Source organism: Cupressus sempervirens, chromosome 4, assembly GCF_028749045.1.
Source record: "Cupressus sempervirens isolate cs-2001-9-10 chromosome 4, ASM2874904v1, whole genome shotgun sequence".
NCBI classification, from domain to species: domain Eukaryota; kingdom Viridiplantae; phylum Streptophyta; class Pinopsida; order Cupressales; family Cupressaceae; genus Cupressus; species Cupressus sempervirens.
The window spans coordinates 389278042-389296436 of NC_143121.1; positions in this window are offsets into that span (position 1 = coordinate 389278042).

The window sequence follows — 18395 nt, forward strand, 5'->3', positions numbered from 1 at the left end:
TCTCCTTGCTTCAAATTATCAATCTAATATCCTTACCTGATATCTCTATTATGACGTTAACTTCTCTAGATTCTCTATCTAAACTCCTTCTAGACTTAGCCTTCCTTCACTCTATACTTATCTTGTTTGCTCATTCATGCTTGCTTCTTCTCTTTGTATTAATAAATAAAGTTATAGATTAGGGTCGATGATCTATATTCCATCCTTTTTCCATTTTTACCCTTCTTATTTTTCAATTGGTCAATCTACTTTTCTTGAGATTAATGCCTTTTGAAAAAACACATAATCTTCTCCTTTATTATCTCCACAATCTCTAAATATCATGTAGAAGTTGGCTAAAATTATTTACATAAATGTTTGTGCAATTACAAACTCATATGTCAAGAATGGTTTACTTAGCACTATAATTTTTTGATGCTTGGTCATAGCTAACATTCATGATGTTACTCATCTTCTATATGCTAAGCATATACTTACTCACTCAACATTAATTGAATTTCCAAATGTTCAGTCTCTTTTGTGTTACTCAGAGTGTATGCTTACTCGGTCTATACTAAGGTTCTTGGAAACCTTTGACTTGCTTGGAATATAAATAAATATAAATGAGTCCTATATACCTCATCTTCTTTGGATGGTTTAGTCATAGTGAGGACTGTCCAACACTACCTTGGAAATGACTAAGTGTTAGACACTAATAGGCAACTTATGGTTAGACATCAATAATCTCCCCCTTTGAAATTAGTGGAAAAAATACTTTGTCATGGCTAGATTTCCATGCAAAAATAATGCTCTACCTAAGACTATAACTTGGTCTTCAAAACTTAATCTATGTTATACTATATATATATATATATATATATATATATATATATATATATATATATATATATATATATATATAAACTCTAATATTGTCTCATTTGATAATGTTGTTTTTGATTTCTATATCTATCTTTGTGTCATCTTCCCTTTGATTTTTTATTTTTCAAATATTTTCCCCTTTTTTCTCATGTTAGGGCTTGGGGTTTGTAGGGGTTAGCTTATATTTATCCAAAAAAAAATTATGATATGCCAATAGTTCTTCAAGTCCTTTATTCCATCTATCTCTTTTTGATTCCATGACTTGAATATGAATCTCTAGCCAAAAAGTTAGACCAATTAAACTCTCTGCTATTAAAAGATGTGTATCTTTCTTCATTAAATTTTGAGCTATAGATAATTCTTTTTGAATTATCTCCAAGTGGGGTTGTAGCATTAATTGAATTGAAACCAATTTTTTCCTTATGCTACTGCCTCTAGCCATTAGCTCATGTTATCTTTGTTGATCAAATGTCAACTTATTATATGAAGGTGAACTAGAACTTGCTTTCTTACTCAATAAAAGTGTACACGCCTTCATGTCTTCTTGTATCAAATCAATAGATTGTTGATTCTCCAATGTGAAGAACTCAACATCAAAAAATTTCATATATAAAGAATGAATGACTTTAAAAGTTCCTTCCAACTGAGTGGTAAGGTTACAAAGCTCAACTTGCCTAATTTTAAAGTCTGTTGAAACTTTCTCCAAAACTTTGTGCTTGAATATCTTCTCAGACCATCTCAATAATATATAATTGCTCTCAATATCTCTAGTCTGAAATTTATCAACTATATACACTAACTAATCCAAGTTTTGATGTTTTTCATTAACACCAGAAATCTCAACTGTATTAAGAATAATATCCTTTATATTATGTAAGATATGTTTCTTTGTGTTCTCTTCCTAATTTTTCTTGCTTGGTCTTGTGACTTTGGAAGGTTTGCAATTCATCCATCTATTTTAATAGTCATGTTGTCCAAGTCATACATAGGTAATGCAATGACTTCATCTAAAATCACTCTTTCCTCTATTGTATCTATTGACCATGGTCAAATAATTTGTCAATTTCTACAAAAATACTTAATCATTTGGTTGGTCACATTGCTACCAAGCTTCACAGTGTTAACCAAGATGTTGCAATGTTAACCAAGCCTTATAGTGTAAATTGAGCTATTACAATGACAACCAATAAGACAATAAGTGTTCACTGAGAAGAGCTAAAAGTTAGTGTAAATTGAGCTAGCTGTGTTAACCAAGTAGAGAAAATGTATTGTTGACTAGCTTTAGTGTCAACCAATTTCTAAAATGTCAACCGAGTTCTATAGTATTTGCTAAGTCAACATTGTTAATTAAGTCTACACTACTCTTAGGTGATCAATGTGGATCAAGCACTAGTGTCAACCAAGCATCAGAGTTTGTCAAGTTTAGTGTGTTACTGAGTGTTAGAATATCACTTGAGTGGTCTTTATAGCTTGAGGATCATCATCGAGCTGACTTGGTGAAGATTGTTGAATTTAGTATTGTAGACAACTCCAAAAGAAACTTATTTGGATTCATACATATGAAAGATATCTTGTCATATCCAAATGCAAGTAAGTGATTACATAACAAGCATGAATGTGAATTCAATAGTAAAGGCTACAAGAAGTACAAGGAAAAGAAGAGCCTCATCTTACATCAAAGGAATCTCATTCAACAAACATAGTTGCAAAGTAGAGATCAGGTACATTAGTCAAATCCTTTAACAAGGTGGACTTAATAATCTTATGAAGAATCTCCTAACTAAGTACATACTTCATTATATTGTATAAATCCTTTTACAAGGTGGACCTAATAGTCCTTATTGCTCCTAACAAGGAAGATCACTAGAAGTGATCAATTGTAAGCCTTAATAGGCCAACTTTATAGTATAGTACTAAAGCTTGTGGGTATCATCCCCACCCTAGGTTTATTTTCTATTTGGAAGGTTTCTGGGTTATCAATTATTGTCTCAAGTGTTATGAATGTTTAATTGCTTTTTATCCTTCATGCATGAAATTAGATTGGATTAGCTTAAAGAGGAATAATGGGTGAAATGAAGTAAAAAATTTATTGGTTCTTGATTCACCTCCCTCTCCTAGTCACCTAGTCTATTCTATATTTTCAAAATTTGGTATCAGAGCATTGGTTCTCACATTAGAAGTTTAGCAACTTGAGAAAAGATCAGAGGCAATGGAAGTGTATAGAATAGAGAAAGCTATTGAAAATGAAAATTTGGATATGCAATTGGCCATGAAATAATTAAATAAAATTAAGGAGAAACTCTCTAAATCTTTACAAAGAAGGAAAGAACTAACAATACAAATGAATGAAAATCTCTACATAAAAGAAACAGTTAAAGACATTTTCCAAGACAGAATTTTAGATGAAGCTGATGTAGCAATCAAAGACCTACTTGAGAAGAATCTCACTCTACATGAAGAAGTTAGAAAATGAAAAGAGAGCAAGAAATTTAGTCAGTCAAAATGTGTGAAAATATAGAGAAAAGGGACATGGAAATAGAAGAGAAAATAATTCTAACTGAAAGGATAGAAGAAAATGAAAGTGAAATTCAACACCTATCTCTTCAATAAGAAGATTTGGTAAATCAAGTCAATTATGCAAACCAAGAACTTATCAACTTGAGGATATATAATGAAAAACTACAAAATGGTCTTAGCATAGAAAGGAAAACTAGTGAAAGGATGATGAAGTATCAATAAAGAATGAATCAATTGAATGAGAAAACCCAATTCAGACATAAAGGAAAAGTAGGATTAGGCTATAAAAATGAAGGTGAATCATCACAACAAGGAGCTCAAAAGAAAAAAAGGCCTACATGTAATCATTGTGGAAAGAGAGGGCATACATAAAACAAGTTTTGGAGCAATGGTAAATCAAAATTTAATGTAAAATGTTATAGTTGTAACAAACAAGGACATAGAACAAGTGAATGCATAGAGAAAACCAAGTTTGAAGTAAAATGTTTAAAATGAAACAAACAAGGGAACAAATCCTTAGAATACAAAACCAAGAGATGGAATCCAACAGAACAAATTGTGAAAACTATTTTTGGTTGGAATTATAACTCATGATGCAAATGTCACTTGTGTGGTGAGTATGGACACATTGGATAAAATTGCATAAGTACTCACATGGGGAAGAGAGACCATACAAAGAGATGTTTTGTATGCAAAGAAGTTGGACATCTAGCTAGAAACTATATGAACTGAGGTATAGTTGAAGATGAAAAGAAAGACAAGGTTGACAACATTAGAAGTCAAATGAGGTAGCAATGGATAAATAAATATCCATAGAATGCAAGTTAAAGTCTTGAAAATGTTGACACCCAAGTCAATGAGTTGGGGGATTCAACTATTTCAAACTAATTATCCATGGAGATCATTGGAACTATCCTATATCAGTTTTAGTCAAGTAGGTAAGAAGATCCAAATCAACATTTTAGATGTATTGGAATCATCAAGTTGAGTGGCAGTTTGAGTAGAGTAATTCAAACTCTACCTAAAAAGGTCGAGTTACATGACCTTATCAAGTAAGGTTGGGTTATATGACCTTACTAAGCCAGGCTTGGTAGTATGAACTAATCAAGTTTGGAGTTCCTAATAAGTTTAGATAGCATTTGGAAACCTAACTGAGAATGTGCTTATCGAGTTGAAGATCAAAGGTATCTGTCAAGTTAAAGCTTTAGCCAAGCATTTTATGTGTGCTGAGTTTAACATGATGTTTTCAAGTTGTCCTTCATACAATGCATTAATAGTGACTTAAAGACATTTTTTTTTTAGGCTAAAAGGTAGAATCAAAAGGCTTTAATTTTCAACTAGAGTGAAAAGAGCAGAGCATTTTAGCACCCCTAAGTGATTCATAGAAAATTTATTAGAGTTTATCCTTCCATCACTGACTGATATGGCATCCTCATCCAACAGCAAGGTTAAGAAAGGTTCTGAGATGTTAGCGAGGGACACTGTGTGTGAAGTCTCAATGTTTAAACTTTATCTGGTGATCATAGAAGAATTTATCTCAATTTGAGCACATTCACAAATTCCACTAGAGGTACTATTGATACACAACATTAGATACTTTTATCATTGTCCAATTCAAGAATTGGGAACTTTAGAGATGAATAAAGCATATGAAGCATTTTGTGTGGATAAAAACCTAAAGATCAAGAATAAACACCTGGAAGCAAAGGTGTTAACCCACATTTTGCATATGCCAAGTAGTTTCCAACCAAGTGGATTAAGTTTATCTTGAATTGTGTTTATGATATGTAATTTTGGGTTGAACAACCCATTAAAATCACAAAGAAGATGATTCATAGGGTTATTGGGTTTCCTATGCTTGATAGAGCCAATACTACAAAAAGCTTAGGTTAGGTTGAACTACTAAAGAAGACTCTTGCCAAGTGGGATGGCAGAGGAACGAAGTTGAATGGTGTCACCAATATGGGGATCAATTAAGGTATCCATGTAATTGCCCGAAAGATTTATAGTTCAAGCCAATTAAACAATGTCTCATGTGAAGTTGTGGACTTGGCTTACAAGGTGGTCAAGAACAACCTATCTTTTGACCTCGCTAACATATAATTGAGCTAGTTGAGCAAGAACATGGAGAGAATCTAAGCTTCAAAGAAAAATTTGTATAAGTTTAGCTCAATTTTGGTTGCTTATTCTTTTATATTCAGAAATTCTTCCCTTCTAAGGGAAATCCAATATAGAAAAGGATAGACCCATTATATATCAGATAAATGAATTTATAGCTAAAATGAGAGACAATTTTTAAGGCATCATAGATGTATATTTTAAAAATTTTAAGGAAAGGATGTAGATTAGGTTTAGAATACCTAAGCACCTAGTGGATGATTATGAACAAGACATATTTTTCCTTGTAGACTATGACAAGGTGCATATTTAGGTAGTTAGGCCTAGAGTTGCATGGGTGAGACCTCTTGGCTATGAGGTAAACATTGATGATACTAAGGATATCATTGAGGCTCTTGTCAATGATCATGTGGACCCTAAAAAACCTTATTTTGGTACATATGAAGAGGTAAAAACTATAATTTCTCTTGAAATCAAGATTCCTCATATTGTGAAGAGAGGAAGGAAGAAAGTTAAAAAGATTTAAAAGGAGAATGTGAAATCTAGTTCCTCTCTTCTACTCATAGAAGATAAGGGAGATGACATTGAAGAAGAAGAAGGAGTAGAGGAACATGAATAAGAAGAAGAAGAGGAAGAAATAGAAGAGGAAACTTTGAAGAAAATGGTAAAGTAACCATAACAAAGAAAGCTACAAGGTCCTCACCTACCTTCTTCACCAAGAGACACACAAAGTCAAGGAAGAAGCTCAAACTTCAAGATGATGAAGAAGATGAAGAAGAAGAACATCAAGTATCTTTTCAAAAAAATTCTCCTACCTTTGAAGAAAAGTTAAGAAGACTCACTGAAGAGGAGGAATGACATACCTCAAACCTCTTAAGTATGAAACTAGGAGTAAGGAAGAGAAAAAATAGATTAAAGAATCCTTAGTGGAAAAGATGGCTAAATGGAAATAATCTCCAAGTGAATTGAAAATTCAAGTTCTAGATATCATACTCGAGGTAGTTGTACCTCAATCAAACAATTTTGTAATGGTTGCTAAGGATATCTAGGAAAAAACCTTGAGAAAGACTATGCCAATTATTTTAGACAAGGAAGTGAAGGAAGCATTGAATAAGCATGAACATAAGCTAACTCCTAAGGTCAATGCATTCCTAATTTCATCAAATGATACTGAATCTATTGTAAAATTTAATATAAATACATGGAAGAATATCTACGGATTGCATGTTATTAAGCCCACTAAAGAATTTGTGCAAGTAGATGATGTTGATGATGATAAAGAGGAACATGATGACCAGACTATCAATGAGGATCTATTTTATGTTTAGAACATTCAAGATTCAACTATTGAAAAGATTTCAATGGAGGTAATGACCTCCCTCCCTAATTATTCAAGCAAAGAAATGTTTACATCAAGCTTAGTTGAGACTACGACTGAGTCACAGGTAGTTGGGTTAAACATTGTTCAACCTAGCACTCAATTGACTATTGGAGCTATCTTATTGAGTTTAGTGGTGAACACTATTACCACCACTTCATCTATTGAGAAACATGCTCCACTCATCATAGCTCCAAGATAGACCAAGTCATAGCAAGGAGTTGTAAATACTCCTACTATTGTTGTTGTTTCTCTAATTAGTAATGTTGTTTACATTACAATTATTTTCATACTAAGTGCAATTTTAGTTGAAGCAAAGCCTCAAATGAGCATTAAGGATTTGAGTAAAGGTAAGGAAATTATTCCTCCACCTAAGGAAAAAGGTAAAGTGTTAGAAGTTTCCAATGTGGAAGTTGATCTAGAAGAGGACATAGCAATTCTAGATTGGCATCTTTTCAATCTCACTCTTGATTAGATGGATACTCTTGGATAATTTTGGAAGAAAAGAGAAAAGCAATAGAAGTTGAAAGAAAAAAGGAAGAAAATAAATCAAGTGCTAGAAGATATCAAAGGTATATTTATTAACACACTTCGTATTAAAATTGATGATAAAAAATCTATTTTGGATCAACTTGTTAACATAGTTCACAAGATCAATGTGTTGGAAGCATGAATGATGATGATACTTCTATGGGGAAGTATTCTAGAAACATTATTTGATTATTATGATGATTATATGTTACATCCATGACTGTGTTTGTCGTTGATGTCAACATAGTAGTTTTCTGTGGTATCTGACAAAAGAACAATGGAAAGATCAAGTTGGTATGGATAGATTATTGAGTATTGTTACTAGCAAGGTTAAAGGGAGATACTACTAAGTGTCTTGTATATGTAGCTAACCTTGAGTGAAAAAGACATTAAGTTTGGAAGAAGTTATGCAAGTTTTGGTGATGACTTTTCTCAAATAGAGTTTACAAAAGCATGTTCTAGTAAACTTTTTATATCTCTTAATAGATTTGTTATTCTAAGAATCAAGGTTAAAGGTGTATAGAAGACATGTTGATGATAATATAGCTAATCTCACTTATCATAATATTACACATACAAAAATTTATTCAAGTTATAAGGTTACTAATTGATGTTATTTCTATGTGTAATGTGTTCATAATGAGGTCCTATAATAATTAATTGAGAAGGTGTACTAGTTGACTCAGGGAATTATTTTATGGATTTGGTATAAAGGAAGGACATGTTCCTTTGTTGTGTATGAATGATTGTAAGAATCATGAAGAGTGGAATAGAAGAGAAACAATTGATATGTGAAGATAAGCAAAGAAGAGAGAAGTTGGAGAGAACTTAGTTGTCGAGATTTTATCTAGTGATCCAAGGTTTGATATTTGGATTAGAGGTTCATGACCTAGCCTAAAAGGTCTAACAGTGAGTGGTTTGGTTGATAAGACAAAGGAAAGAGATTAAAGCATAGTACAAAAAAATTATTCTACACAGAATAGTTGAGAGATTAGTTAGATAGTGAATTTAGTGGTCTTTCCCTAGAAGCTATTTGGATAGTGGGTCCTTCTGTCTTCTACAACTCCTAACAGGGTTGAAATCTCCTAACAAAGTCTCCTAACAAGGACTCTTATGTACTAAATGTGTTTATAGAATCATAATAGGATCCATCCTCTAACAATATATATATATATATATATATATATATATATATATATATATGGGCATCATTTCCACTAGGGTTTTTCCTCTAATGAAGGGTTTCCCTAGTTAACAAATCTAGTGTAATTATGTATTTGCATCTTGTTATGGTTGTTTACTTTGATTGAATGGTTAAGATTAATTAAGGTTGAAAAATGTTTTAATTGGATAACGAATTCACCCCCTCCCCTCTCTCAGTTATCATGGTGGACTATTTTTTCTAACAATTGGTATTAGAGCATCAGGCCCTTGAAGATAAAGTTTAACAACTCTAGGAGATCCATGGAGAAAATATTTAGAAAGGATAGTCTAAAGTTTGATGGAACAAATTATGATGGCTGGAAGGAAAAGATGAAGACACATTTGTTGTGTATGGCTCTAGGATATTGGATCTTGACAAAATTAGAAAAGATAATTATTACTAAAAGTGCATTGGAAACTTGTACCAAGGATGAGAGAGAACTTTTCATATTGGACATGGGAGATAGAGAAGCACTATTTTATGCACTTCCTAAAATTGAGTACAACTAGGTAAAAACACTTGATACTTCTCATAAGATTTGGAAAGCTTTAGAAAATAATTTTAAAGGTGATCAACATTCTAACAAATTGAGGCTAAAAAGTTAGATTTGTGCATTTCAAGATGCTAAAATGATGGAAGATGAATCTATAATAACATATGTAGGCAAAATATCATAAATTACTATGGGTATCAGATCTCAAGGAGGAACTAAGGAAGATGATGAGGTGATTTGGAAGATATTGAAGAGTTTAACACCACCATTTAAGTAGGCAGTCCAAATGATATAGTTTTTGATCTCTTATACCAAATATTTCACCAACGAAACATTACTTGGGAGACTTAAAGAAGTTGGGAATGAGCTTAGACAGTCTGGGGAATTGTCCTAAATAGAGACAACTTTCTGTTCCCTAAACATTCAACTAATCTATCAAGAAGTACAAGTGCTAGAGGAGATTTTTCTAGTAGTAGAAAATCTAATGAGGATAGAAAGATAGGAGTAGCCCTTCTAGTAGGAAGAGAAAATTATGGTAAGAAAATATTTAAATGTTGGACTTGTAATGAGTTCTGTCATTATGCATCTAAGTGTCCTAATTGAGAGAGAAATTATAAAGGAAAGTTCAAACCTAGAAGAGGTAAATATTGTTTGTATGCCAATGAAGAAGATGATTTTGATGAACAAGCAGTAAGTGCTAGTGATGATGAAATAGGATTTGTATCTATTAAAGAAGAAAGTCCAGAGAAAATGGCTTTGGTATCATAGGTTGAAAAGAAATCTGATTGGATAATTGGTAATGGTTTTTCACATCATATGTCTAGTGATATGAACAAGTTTTTGGAATTCAAAAGTTATGGTGGAGGCATTGTCAGAGTTGGAAATAATGCAACTTATCATATTAAAGGTATTGGATCTACAACTCTTGATGGTAAGACTAACACTAAGGATTTATATTTTGTTGATGGTTTGAAACATAATATTTTGAGTGTTGGACAACTAGTGGATAAAGGTTATCAATTACAGTTCATAAAGAAGACATGCATGATCAAAGACAAAAAGGGAAAGGTAATTGGAACAAGAACTGGATCTAGAGGTAATGTATTTCAACTGAATCCCACTAAAATGACATGTTTGGTTGCAAAGGTAGATGATAGTTGGTTATGGAATAAGAGAATTTTTCATATAAACTTTGACAACATTGTCAAAAATAGTAATATGTTTCTAGCTAGATATTTGCCTAAGATTGTAAAGCCTACTAACATAATTTGTAAGCAGTGTGTGTTGGCAAAGAATAACAAAGCTTCTTTCCCAACAAGAAGTTTACTAGTACAAAAAAATTGGAGATTGTACACATATATCTTAGTGGTCCTAAAAAGACTAAAGGATTCTATGGATAAAGGTCTTTCATGATTATTGTTGATGAGTTTTCTAGAATGATGTGGGTTGCATTTCTCAAAGAAAAATCTAAGGCATTTGACAAGTTCAAGATATTCAAGAATACAGTTGAAAATGAATCAAGTATGAAGATTAAATGTTTACGATCAGATAGAGGAGGATAGTTTACTTCAAATGAGTTTAATATATATTGTGAAACTAATGGAATCAAAAGACAATTTTTAGCTCCTAGAACCCTTGAACAAAATGACATTGTAGAGAGACAAAACATGTTAGTAACAGAAGTAGCAAGAGCTAACATAGCTAAGAATGATGTATCCAAGATGTTTTGGAGAGAATATGTGAATAAAATAGTCTACACTATGAATAGAGTACAAGTGAGGAAAGACACAAACAAGACCCCTTATGAACTATGGTTTGGTCACTCACCTATAGTTAATTATTTCAGAATTTTTGGCAACAAGTGTTATATCAAAAAAGATGATGATGTTCATAAATTTGATGCTAGAAGTGATTAGAGTATGTTTCTTGGTTATTCATTGAAAATAAGAGCTTATAGATGTTATAATATGAGACCTAAGACTATTGTTGAAAGTGAAACTATAAGAGTTGGTGAGAAATTTAGGATACAAAAAAGAATATTTGACTACAATTTTGATGATGAGAATGTTGCTACTAAACTAAGGAATGATGAAGTATTCTTTGAGAATAACAATGATTTGTAGAATGAAGGAGAGCTAAGGAAGGAACAAAGTTTGGAACCTAGAAAAGAGCTAAGAGTTGAGATCACAACTCCTACTTCTGGTAAGAATATGACAAAGAATCATCCACTAGAGTAGATCATTAGCAATAGAGATAAAGGTCTGATGACAAGAAGAAAAATCAATGAAGAACTAATGTATGATATCTCAAGTATAATCAAAGAATTTAGATTAGGCATGTAAAGATGACTCTTGGAAGTAAGCTATGAAAGAAGAATTGGATCAGATAGTGAAGAATGAGACATTGGAATTGGTCCCTAGACTAGCAGAAAAGAATGTGATATGAACAAAATGGGTATTCAGGAACAAGATGAATGAACAAGGTGAAGTTTTAAGGAACAAAGCAATATTGGTATGTAAAGGTTACTCATAGAAATAAGGAACAGACTATGATGAAACCTATGCTCTTGTGGTAAGAATTGAAGCAGTGAGCTTATTCTTAGCCTATGCAGTACATAAGAAATTTAAAGTGTGTCAAATGGATGTCAAGTCAGCATTTCTAAATGGAGAACTTGAAGAAGAGGTATACATAGAATAACCTAAAGGTTTTCCTTTAATAGATGACAAGGACATAGTATACAGATTGAAGAAAGCACTGTATGTCTTAAAACAAGCACCCAAAACCTGGTATGCAAGGTCGGACAAGCATTTGACAAAACTTAGATTTAGCAAAGCTATGGCAGACAATAATCTATATTAGAAAGAAATAGATGAAGAATTGATGATTTTGGTAATATTTTTTGATGATATCATATTTGGAGAGATGATGATAAAAGTGACAAGTTTGCAAAAGAAATGAAGAAGGAATTTCAAATGAGTATGATAGGAGAGATGTAATATTTCCTAGGATTATAGATTGTGTAGGATAAAGAAGGAATCTTTATTTCTTAGACTAGGTATGTGAAAGATCTATTGAAGAGGTTTGGTTTGGAAACATGTAAACCTTTTGGAACACCTAAGATAATTGGACACAAGTTATCTACAAAGGATGAGACACCTACTGTTAAGCAGAAGAAGTACACATCTATGATTGGAGAATTTCAAAAGGTATTTCAAGTTGAATGCAATGCTAGTGGTAGTGCAATAAGAGTTGTATTAAGTCAAGAAGGTAAACTCATTGCTTTCTTTAGTAAAAATTTGAATGATGATAAAAGGAAGCATTATGTGTATGGTTTGTTGTTCATGAATTGAAGAAATGGAGACATTATTTGATACCTAAGGAGTTTGTGTTATATACTAATCATAAAGCTTTACAATAATTGGGAAGTCAACATAAGTTGAATCAAAGACATATGACAGTACTTGTAGAATTTTGAATTTTCCATTAAGCATAAGAGTGGAGTTACTAGAAAAGTTGTTTATGCATTGAGAAGAAGACATTCTTTATTGACTGAGATGAAGGTTTAAGTTCTTGGTTTTGATGAAATGAAAAAGTTGTATGATACTGACGTTGATTTTTATGAGGCATGGAGAGAGTGTAGAGTAAAAAATCTAATAGATCACATAAGCAAGTATGGTAAATATTTTATTCAAGAAGGTATGTTGTTTAAAGGAATTTAGTTATGTATCCCTAGAAGTTCTATGAGGTTGAATTTGATTAAGGAAAAGCATAGTGGTGGATTGGCTAGACATTTTGGAATTGATAAGACATTGAGTTTGTTGAAAGAGAAGTATTATTAGCCACAAATGTATAAGTATGTTTAGAAATGTGTAAAGAGTTGTGGAGTTTGTCAAGTTACAAAAGGAGTAAGTTAGAATACTAGTTTGTATACACCTATTACTATTCCTAAGAAACCTTGAAGTGACATTAGTATGGATTTTGTTCTTGGATTGCTTAAAACAATGAAAGGGTGTGATTCTATATTTGTTTTTGTTGATAGATATTCTAAGATGGCTCATGTCATACCATGTAAGAGGAAATCAAATGTTGAGCATGTTACTGAACTTTTCTTTAAAGATATTGCGAGATTGCATGGATTACCAAGAATAATTATTTCTGAGAGAGATAGTAAGTTTATTGGTTATTTTTGGAAGGCTTTGTGGAAGAAGATGGGTACTCAATTGAAGTTTAGTTCTACATTCCATCCATAGATTGATGAATATACAAAGGTTGTGAATTGAAGTTTGGGTAATTTACTGAGATGTTTAGTGGGAGACAAACCAAGTAATTGAGAGATGGTATTGGCAAAAGCTGAGTTTGCATATAATAATTTTGTGAATAGGAGTATAGGAAAAAAACCTTTTTAGATTGTTACTAGAATGCAGCCTAGAGGTATATCAAATTTGATAGATATTTCTAGTGAAGAAAAGGGAAGTGTTCTAGGGGAAGAATTTGCCAATTTTGTAAAATCTTTGCATAAGGAAGTGAAGTTGAGGTTGGAACAAAGATATTAGAAGTATAAGGGGAATGCTGATAAATCTAGAAGATACCATGATTTTGAAGTTGGTGATGAGGTGATGGTTCATTTGAAGAAAGGGGATTTCCTATTAGAACATACAGTAAGTTGAAGATGAAGAAGTTTGGACCTTGTAAAATCTTGAAAAAGTTTGACAGTGGTAGTGCTTATGAAGTTAAGTTGACAGATGACATGGATATATCTCCTATATTTAATGTTGTTGATTTATATAAGTATCATGAGTTAGATGATGAGGTTATTGTATTAGATGATTATCCAAAGAAGTAGATTGAAGAAGTTGAAAATGCATTGGAGCAAAGAATTGGTAAGAGCACAAGAGGAAAGGATTAATATGAGTATCTAGTGAAGTGGAAGAACAGACCAGTTGAAGATGCTACATGGTTTCTCAATCTAAGTTGGATTTAGCTCAGGTTGTGATACTTTTATAATTTAGGAGAATCATTTCTTCCAACCTTGGTTGTCTGATGTAGGAGCATCCTAAGTTTCTTGGTAATCCTACACTTTTGTTCTTTCTACCAGTTGCTACAGAGTTCTTGATGATGCTGAGTATTTAGTTGATGCCAAGTGATTCCTTTGGTTTCCAAGTGATCTTTGGGTTTCCAAATGATCCTTTGGTTTTTGAGTCCTCCATGGTTGCCAATCATTGGAGGATGCCAAGTTCACAATTTCTATCGAGTGACTCTTTGGATGTCAAGCTTGTTTGGATGTCGAGTGTCAGTATTTCACAAAGCCTTCATTTGTTGAGTTGTCCGTATCTAGTTCTAGTTTGGGTTGACCTTGCTCATATTTAATTTTTTTATAGGTAGTTAATATCTCATGTGGGCCAACTTGTGGTTGTGCATGCATTTAATGTAGGATTTAATTTTGTAATAGGTTGACCTATGGCTGCACAAGTACTTAAAGAGGTCTAGGATTGAGTTTTTAGAGATATTAGTAGTAGGGAGAAGAGGGAATAAAGGATACATGTTTGGAAGTGCAAGTTTGAAGCTAGATTGTGAATTTGAAAGTTGAATTTTGTAATTGGCTGTAATCCAAAAAGCATTATAGGCAAGCATGTATGCTGATTTTCTGATGAATCAATAGATATATTTTGTTCTCTCCCTCCTTGGTGTTGTTCTTGTGTTGTGTTTTTCATTGCGTTAACTCTTGTAAGGTAGTTTGGATGGCTGATTGTGCCTTTGGCCCTAGTTATTTGATTCTCCTTGCATCATAATTTTTGTATAGCACCCTTAAGGGTGAAATAATTGTTTGCCAAGTGCCCCCTATTTTAGTGGTAGGCACAAGTGTGCTTGTTATTCCACCACTTTGGCTTTGTTGGTGTAAATAAGTATTTACTTATTACACTTTACTTAAGTTTACTTAGGTTAATGCATTGTTTTATTATTTTTTAGGTGAGACACTTAGGAGTTTGCATACTCTTATGAGTTGTCATGTTGACAACACAAGAGTCTGCATAATTAACTAAGTTGTCATGTAGACAACACAATTATTCACACTCCCAATTTAGCACATGGTGTCTAAAACATAAATTTGCATGCTACACCTTTTTAGGCTCATCCTCTCATCATCACACTTACTCCTATGCTTAATGGAGGATAACCCATATCTAGTGGACATGTGACTAGTTGTATGACTTATCATGTTGCTGATTTCTATTCATTCTAGAAGCATTCCAGAGGCCTTTATATATAGGAACTCCTAGTGTACATACACATTGAATGAATATTATCATTATTCTGATCATACTTTTTTGATCAATTTTTGTACTTGTGCTTGGGTTAGTTGGTCTTGGATGATTTTTTCCCTAAGGCAAATTCTTACATTGTATTAGAGCTTGCGGAGATTCTCTTCACATAGCCATTCAAGACCATTATTGCTTCAACACCTTGACTCAAATTCAAAGAATCTACAAAAATTAGGAGTGTCTACAGCCAAATTAGACCTTGCCATTACGTTTGGAACATTGATTCAGTTAAAATTGGCCATAAATTTGCCTATCTTGGGCCAAAGTCAGTTTTGAGGCAAAAAATTTTTGCAAACTGGCACCCAAAGGCCTGATTTGCAAATTGGGTATGCTCATTTACTCAATCTATTGATTTATTATTTAGATCTACATTTTATTATTCTCTACAATTATCTATATTTTTTGGATTTTTTTGAAAATTTTCTGGCCAGTTGGCCCTATAAGGTTTTTTTTTTTTTTTTGTAGGAATTAGGCAGTGACACCCTCGCCCCTGTAGTAAATATTCCTAGAATATTCTATTTATTTAGCAAGCACACTATCAAATTTTTAGGCAGTCTAAAATTACACCATGGCCCACAAATTCATTGACCACATGAATTTCTGGCAAACTACATTGAAACCAACCAACATGCACCCACATAGTCAATGACCTTGCTTACCATCCTGTCCATGGCTTGACATTTTTAAACTGTGTAAATTTCTTCCTTCCCACAAATGTGGGATATTTGTTAAAAATTCTCAATGAGTGCTAAATAATTATCGGTGGCTATTCTTTTTCACCGACAAGTTTCTTGGCCCCAACATAGTAACTAATCTTGTCTACTGCTAATTCTTTCCCAATGATGACTTTGTAAGATCATGGAAGAGATCTCCTTTCCTATGCCCACTTCCCTTTTTCTAGTGATATAGAAGATTTTTTGATGGTGTTAAAAAAATCCTAGGCAACCACTATGAAATTGTAGGCAACCGACTATACTCCATATGTCATCCACATAGTCCAATCTTGACCTGCCATGTCAGCCCACTTTGCTACACATGACACATCATTCAACACCAACTTAGCATCATCATCTACACATGTCAACAAACCCCTCCAACCAATCATCATCCATATGATACATGGCATTTTGTACCCATCCATATGGTGCTAACATCATCATTACATCAGCATGTTGTGATCCAAGGGTAGAGTTTTTGTTGACATCATCATTTTCATGAGCCTAAATTTGGCAGCCCTCTGACCATCATCTAGGGGAAAATTTGAACTATTGTGATAACTATATGACTATTAAATTGAACCTCATCTTTTGCTGATACCACCCCTCTTCAGATTGATTTTTAATTTTGCAATCCAACTTCAGGAGGCCATATCTCAGTCATTTAGACTCCAAATCAAGTTTTTTTTTTTTTTTAATGTGTGTTATTTTTCATCTATTTTCTAGATCTGCAATTAGATTATAGGGTTATATGGACAAAAGTATCACTTTCAAAATTAGGCCCTTTTCTACATTGTAATGCTTTGATATATATTTAGAATTATTGTATATCTAAGATACATTGTAATGTTCCAATTTTGAAATCCATAAGGAGGTTTTAAAAAGGTAAAATTAGAAGTCTACTAAGGTCAAAATTGGCAAGTGGCCATTGTAAATGCACTATATATAAAGTGCCAAAAGCATATTTTTTGGGGGGGTTTCTTGATTGAGTGAAAAGGGGTGTTCTTGGTGTTGTGTTCCTCTTTTCTCGCTATTTTCTTTCATTTTCTACATCATGGGAAATTTTAAGTTTCCAAAATTAACTCCACATAACTATGCTACATGTTCCATTAAAATTTGGTGTCATTTAAGGTATAAAGGAGTTTCTCAATATGTAGATGGTACCCTTCCTAAACCAACAGGTGATCAAGTATCTACAACTAAAATTTCATCTTGGGAAACAATGGATAGGAAAGCCCCATGTGATATTTGTTTGGGGGTTGGAGACAAGATCATATATCAAATCCAAAAGTCTCGTACATCCAAGGAAGCTTGGGATACCCTCCAAAAACTATATGATAAAGTGTTTGAGAAAGATGTTTACAAAATTGAAGATGAACAAGTCTCCTTAGATCCAAAGACATTTGATTCCATACAAGATTTTATCATAAAGTTGAATGAATTAAGAATGAAGCTTGATGATTGTGGGAGTCCTATTAAAGATGACAAGTTGATCAATCTCATTCATAATAAGCTGCCATCTAAGTACTCCACATTTATTTCTTCTTATAACACCTCAAAGACAATATTAGGGTCTACCTATCAGAAAGTCTCTTTTGATCACTATGCTATACTATTGAATGAAGAAGAAAAGAAGTTGCAATCAATGGGGATTCTCAAGTCATCCAAGTCAAAGGCATTGGTGGCCAATTTAATGAGGGTTTTCAATCTTCAAATAAAGGAAAGGGAAAGAATAAGAAGTGGAAGGATAAAAAATCAAAGGATGCAAAAAAGACAACACCATCATCAAATCAATAGGAAAAGTCTTCCTTGAATTCAAATAAGAAGGGGGACACTAGTAAGGAGAAGAAAAAGTGTGCCTATTGCAAGAAATTGGGTCATGAAGAACATGAGTGTTATCATAAAAAGATTGATGAGTTAATGAACATCATGAAGAAACACAATGTTCCACTACCTAATGCTTATAAGGGGAAATGATCTTCTTTAGATTCAAAGGGAAAAGGGCAAGCACTCATGGAAAATTCAAGTTCTTTAGTGGAATGTATTCTTGACTCAAGTGCCTCATATCATATGGGTTCTTCAAAAGGATATTTTTCTTTATTGAAGCAGTCTAAGGTACCACACATCTTTATAGGAGATGAAACAAAAATAGAAGTTGAAGGCAAAGGAAATGTGGAGATGGAAAATGGAGAATTCAAAGATGTTCTCTATGTTCCTAACCTAAGTTCTAATCTCCTCTCAATCTACCAAATCACTC